Raw genomic sequence first — 6,803 nt, 5'->3', positions numbered from 1 at the left:
CGCCTCTTCGGGCCGCGCGAGCCAATCGGAGCCCGGGGCCGCCGCGCACGCGCCCTGCCTCCCGCCCGCGCGCGCACGCCCCTTGCAGGCTCGCGTTTATCCCGGCCGCCCGCCTAAGGCTCCTGGTGGCCGACTGAAGAAACTGCCCCGCCACCTACCAGAGTAACTGGGGGGCCCGTGATCCCCACACACAGGCCCCGTCTGTTGGCCTGTAGCAGAATGTGGCGAAGGTTCAAGGAAATAGGGAATGGGGGCGCGAGCTCTGGCGCTCACACGCGTGTGACTTTGGGCTAGTCCCCTCACTTCTGAAAGGGAGATGCTTCGTGGGGACGTGTCCCGGAGCCACACTGTGCTGGGTGCTGGGTAAAGGTGATGCTGGCAACCTGCTGTACCGCAGTGCCTCGAGGCCGGGAGTGGGGATGAGGTGGTCAGTTCCCCACAGTGGTCAGGAACTGGGGTACCTGTCTTGACTATTGCAGACAAGTCCTTTCCCCTCGGGTCCCCAGTTACCCCTTCTGTCAGACGAAGACATTGGATTCGATGACCTCCAAAGATCCTCAGATTACGTGTCAGGAATCCAGGCTGGGCACTCTTGTTAATCCAGGGAGCAGTCACATGAGCCTTCACTATCTTAGACACACATCCTGGGACACCTTGCGGCATTCCCAGGCTGGGTAGAGGGGTTGGGGCCCAGAGGAGGCAGGTGTGAAAGCACCTATCCCCAGGGTCATGTCACCAACGTGTCCTGGCAAGGCCAGCATGTGTGTGCCTGGCGTGTAGATCTCAGAAAAAACAGGTCCATGGATCGCCTTCCTGAGACAGAGAAGCCAGAGATTGTTCCAAATGACAGCAATGGGCTGGGTGATCAGGAGGTGGGGTGAGGGGTGGAGGGTAGAGGGCTCACCTGCCCTGATTGCAGCGTGTTGGAAGGCAGCTCCAGCCTAACACAGTCCAAGTCTCAATATTTGAAACAGCTCTCTGCCTAGCCTCCAGGACCCAGGTTGCCCCACGATTGGCCCATTATATCTTGTCTTCCTTCCCAACATGACCTAAGGACTCAGGGAAGTTCAGATGTGAACAGTGGGAAGCGGCACCCGCCTCCAGGTTCCCGGCTCTGGGATGGGACACAATGGCTCGGTGTCTTCCCTAAACTGGCTGGGGTAAAGTGCAAACACAGTTCAGTACGTTGAGTGCTTACTGTGGTGTCGGGCTTGGGCTGGGGCAGGGCGTGGAGACCTCGGTGAAACAAGGCTCCTGCCCTCGGAAAGGTTATGTTATGGTTTCACTGGAGTGGGGGGTGGGTGGAGGGAGAGAGGAGAGAGAACACTGAGAAAGATGCATGTTTTTTTTGTTTTTGCATTAAAAATTTTTTAAAATTGAAGTATAGTTGATTTACAATGTTGTGTTTATTTATTTATTTTAAAAATGTTGGCTGCACCCTGTGGCATGCTGGATATAGTTCCCTAACTAGGGATTGAATCCATACCCTCTGCATAGGAAGGCAGAATCTTTACCACTGAACTGCCAGGGAAGTCCCAAGTTGCGCCACCTGGGAAGCCCTTAAAGCCCCATAAGGTGACAGAAATGCCATAAGAGCTATAAAATGTCAAAAGCAGGAAGAACAAGGTCCTCAATTCCTGAGCACCTACTGCGTGCTACGCCCTTTCATGTGTGTTTCCTCACATCAACCTCAGGGACGACCCTGTGAGTGCTGATAAGAATAATGGTAGCTGCTATTTGTGGAGCATAGAAAACGTGCCAGATCCTTTTCTAAGTGCTATAATCTTTCTCAGACATTAAGAGGTGAGCATCAGATTTCCATTTCATGAGAAAACAGGATCAGCAGGTTCAATAACAAAGCTGATGTCTGGCAGTATGTGTGGTGGTGGTGGTGAAGCGACGAACCCAGGTCCGGCGAGGAGGGGAGCTGGAAGAGATTCTTAAAAGCATTCCAGGTAGTGAGAGCTGCAGGAGCATGGTTAGGACACCAGGGAAGGCCTGAGCAAACAGCACAGCAGGTGGGAAGGTGGGGTGGCACCCAGTGGGGGTCAGGGATGGCATGAACACCAGGAGTAGAAGTATGTGGCGGGGGGCACGGAGGGGGGTGTTGGCAGGCAGTGAAGCCATTTTGGAGGTTGTGAGCTAGAGAATGTCAAGACCTGAGCTCTGCTTTGCCAGGCCGAGGGTTAACCTGGTAGACCTTGCTGGAGAATTGGAGAAGAGTTAGCAGGGCGTGGGGTTGCCCTTCTGTAAGGCTCTGGGGAGTGGTCTCCCTTGAGCTGGGGGCGTGTGGTAGGCTTAGGGGACAGACTGGGGCCCATTCTGAAGAGACAGGCAGCCTGATGGCCTTTACAGCCAAGAAGCCTGGGACTCAGCTATCTGCTGGGCTGGTCCCTGACTTTTGCAAACAGTAAAGGCCCACGGAGGGATTGCCCAGCATCACTCAGGAGAGAACAAGCTGCAAAACTAGGATTACAGCTTAGCCATCGTGAGGGACCAGGGCTCGGGAAGGTCTTTGGGGGCAGCCCAAAGAGCCCAGGATAGTTCCAGGGGGAGGAGGTCGGAGGTTCTGCTCCCACCCACGAGTAAGTGGTGGTGGGGGATGCGTTCTGCTTTGGTAGCTGTGGGAGAGGAGAAGCACCATCAGGACTGATCCTTGGGCTGGTGGGAAACTAAGAGCTGGAGGAGACCTGGAGGGGCAGGTAGGGGGTGTTTGGGAACTGTACATTCTTTGGGGCCCTTTGGAAACGGGGAGAGAGAACTGGAGACCCAGGGCTCTCTAATGCTCTTCCCTGACTTGTCCGCTCATTCATATCTCATTCACTGCCTACTCTGTACCACGCATAGTTCTAAGCCTTTAAGATAACATGAGGGAACAAAACAGCCAGAGATACCTGCCCAGACAGACAAGTTAATTGCTTGGTGTGTCAGAAGGTGATGAGTGAAAGAGAAGGTTGGGCTAGGGAAGGGGCACCGGGAACGCTGGGCAGGTGGGGCAGACGACAGTGGTCACCGAGCCAGTCAGGGCGGGCTCACTGTGTAGGCGATGTCTGAGCCCATCGAGAAGAAGCCAACTGGAGGAGGGAGCAGCGGTGTGGGCCATTGCAGGGTGTGGAGCAGGGGAGAGACATGGTCTACTTCAATTTCAGTTGCATTATCGGGCTGCTGGTGAAGGACAGGCAGGAAGGGGAAGTGGAAGGGATGGGGCGGGGGCAGAGAGGCCAGCTGCGGGGAGGTATTCAAGTGGCTGTGATAGTGGTCTGGGGCCAGGGCAGAAGCAATGGGGGAGCCGGCAAGAGATTGGATTCAGGGGTCTGTTTTGGAGGTACTATGAATACGTTTCCTCATGGAAAGGTGGTGAGGTAGAGAGAAAGGGAGGTGTCCAGGCAATTCCAGGGGTTGGGGCTGCTTTGGGGCCATCACAGCTTTCTCTGAGCAGTGACACCTGAGCCTGAGGTCTCCGTGCCCTTGAGAGAAGACCCCTTTCTCCTCAACCTCCACCCCAAGGCCCCAATTGCCCAACATTCCTGAGAATAGAAATCGGAGAGAATATTTCATGTTTGTCAATGTGAAGCCCGTGTTCCATTGGAGTGCCCCCATGCTCTCCTAATGCCATATTCCTCCGGGCTTGCAGCCAAACTTGCAGTCAGCACCTTGCCTGCATCCGGGCATACCTCATAGGAATACATGTGAGATTAACAGACAATCAGAAACATGATCCTGCATGATGTGGTCCTGAACGGGGACACTGACAAAAGGAATGTTCACTTACTGAGGTGTGGGGGAGTCACTCTGGCTTATACATGAGTTAACTTGAATTTGATGCTAACTAAAACAGCCTGTTTGTGGCCTATCAAACATACACTGTAGATCGGCTTTAATTATTGACCAGAAGTAAAGAACATCCATGTTAAGGGACTTCCCTGGCAGTCTAGCAGTTAAGACTCTGGGCTTCCACTGCAGGGGACGTGGTTTCGATCCCTGATCAGGGAACTAAGATCCCACATACTGGGCAGCCGGAAAAAAAAACAAAAAAAAAGAATGTCCATCTTAAAAATAAAGATGAACTGCCCCTCTTCCTGGGACACCAACACAGGTGCTCCCTCAGTGATGACACCCTTCCCAGGCACCAAGGCCATACTGCCTTGCCGTGTTTGTGCTGATTTGTTTTTCTGAAACTTTGAAGGAATATATCACTGATTCGCTTGATGTTCTTTGTCCTTGTCCTTGTTGTTCAGTCACTAAGTCTTGCCTGACTCTTTGCGACCTCATGAAGTGCAGCAGAGCAGTCCAGCGGGGCAGAAGACAGGCTTCTCTGTCGCTCACTATCTCCCAGAGTTTGCTCAAACTCACGTCCATTCAGTCAGTGATGCCATCCAACCATCTTATCCTCTGTCTTCCCCTTCTCCTCTTGCCTTCAATCTTTCCCAGCATCAGGGTCTATTCCAATAAGTCGGTTCTTTACATCAGGTGGCCAAAGTATTGGAGTTTCAGCTTCAGCATCAGTCCTTCCAATGAATATCCAGGGTTGATTTCCTCTAGGATTGACTGGTTGGACTTCCTTGCTGTCCAAGGGACTCAGGTGTCTTCTCCAACACCATAGTTCAAAAGCACAATTCTTCGGCGCTCAGCTTTCTTTATGGTCCAACTCTCACATCCATACATGACTACTGGAAAAACCATAGCTTTGACTAGACGGATCTTTGTTCTGATCAGACATAAAACTGTGCTGAAAACCATGCTTCTCCAGAGCTGTTCCTCAGGGTTATCTGAGGCTGTCTTCTGGGGCATAGTCTTCAGTTTGACTCAAATAAAACTCTTTTCAATTCTTATTGCAGATTGTTGTTGATTATTTTTGTAGACAACACCAATACCTGGAAAGCCCCTTTGATGGCCCCCCAAGCCTCCCAGATGACATGGGACAAGAGAGCCTCAAAAAGCACATGCCTGACCAGATCACCTTGCTGGCCGGGGCAGCTGAGACTGGAACTCAGTTTCAGATCAGATCAGATCAGTCACTCAGTCGTGTCCGACTCTTTGCGACCCCATGAATCGCAGCACGCCAGGCCTCCCTGTCCATCACCAACTCACGGAGTTCACCCAGACTCACGTCCATCGAGTCAGTGATGCCATCCAGCCATCTCATCCTCTATCGTCCCCTTCTCCTCCTGCCCCCAATCCCTCCCAGCATCAGAGTCTTTTCCAATGAGTCAACTCTTCACATGAGGTGGCCAAAGTACTGGAGTTTCAGCTTTAGCATCATTCCTTCCAAAGAAATCCCAGGGCTGATCTCCTTCAGAATGGACTGGTTGGATCTCCTTGCAGTCCAAGGGACTCTCAAGAATCTTCTCCAACATCACAGTTCAAAAGCATCAATTCTTTGGTGCTCAGCCATCTTCACAGTCCAACTCTCACATCCATACATGACCATAGGAAAAACCATAGCCTTGACTAGACGAACCTTTGTTGGCAAAGTAATGTCTCTGCTTTTGAATACGCTATCTAGGTTGGTCATAACTTTCCTTCCAAGGAGTAAGCGTCTTTTAATTTCATGGCTGCAGTCACCATCTGCAGTGATTTTGGAGCCCAAAAAATAAAGTCTGACACTGTTTCCACTGTTTCCCCATCTATTTCCCATGAAGTGATGGGACCAGATGCCATGATCTTCGTTTTCTGAATGTTGAGCTTTAAGCCAACTTTTTCACTCTCCTCTTTTACTTTCATCAAGAGGCTTTTCAGTTCCTCTTCACTTTCTGCCATAAGGGTGGTGTCATCTGCATATCTGAGGTTATTGATATTTCTCCCCGCAATCTTGATTCCAGCTTGTGTTTCCTCCAGTCCAGCGTTTCTCATGATGTACTCTGCATATAAGTTAAATAAGCAGGGTGACAATATACAGCCTTGACATACTCCTTTTCCTATTTGGAACCAGTCTGTTGTTCCATGTCCAGTTCTAACTGTTGCTTCCTGACCTGCATACAGATTTATCAAGAGGCAGGTCAGGTGGTCTGGTATTCCCATCTCTTGAAGAATTTTCCACAGTTTATTGTGATCCACACAGTCAAAGGCTTTGGCATAGTCAATAAAGCAGAAATAGATGTTTTTCTGGAACTCTCTTGCTTTTTCCATGATCCAGCGGATGTTGGCAATTTGATCTCTGGTTCCTCTGCCTTTTCTAAAACCAGCTTGAACATCAGGAAGTTCACGGTTCACATATTGCTGAAGCCTGGCTTGGAGAATTTTGAGCATTACTTTACTAGCGTGTGAGATGAGTGCAATTGTGCGGTAGTCTGAGCATTCTTTGGCATTGGAACTCAGTTTAGAAGATGCCAAACCCTGTGCATCTTTCACTCCATGTACATGTCTCCCCTTGTGGGGCAGAGAGAGATGACAGAGTAGGAAAAATCAAAGTACCAGACACTTATAGAAAACACAACCTATGAGCAATCATCTGATTTATAAAAAGAGGCAACAAAATTTTTTAAGTCGAAGTATCGTTTATTTATTGGAAAAGACCTTGATGCTCAGTAAGATTGAGGGCAGGAAGAGAAAGGGGTGACAGAGAATGAGATGGCTGGACGGCTTCATGGACTCAATGAACATGACTTTGAGCAAACTCCAGGAGATAGTGAAGGGCAGGGAAGCCTGGCGTGCTGCAGTCCATGGGGTCGCAAAGAATGGGACAGGTCTTAGGGACAGAGCAACAGTAACACAGTTGATTTACAATGCTGTGTTAGTTTCCAGGTGTAAGGCCAAGAGGCAACACATTTTCAAATGATACAAAATAGCATTTTCAAAACAAA

The sequence above is a fragment of the Bos indicus genome, chromosome 29 (genome assembly GCF_029378745.1).
Source record: "Bos indicus isolate NIAB-ARS_2022 breed Sahiwal x Tharparkar chromosome 29, NIAB-ARS_B.indTharparkar_mat_pri_1.0, whole genome shotgun sequence".
NCBI lineage: Eukaryota > Metazoa > Chordata > Mammalia > Artiodactyla > Bovidae > Bos > Bos indicus.
Note: the sequence above shows the minus strand (reverse complement) of the source record.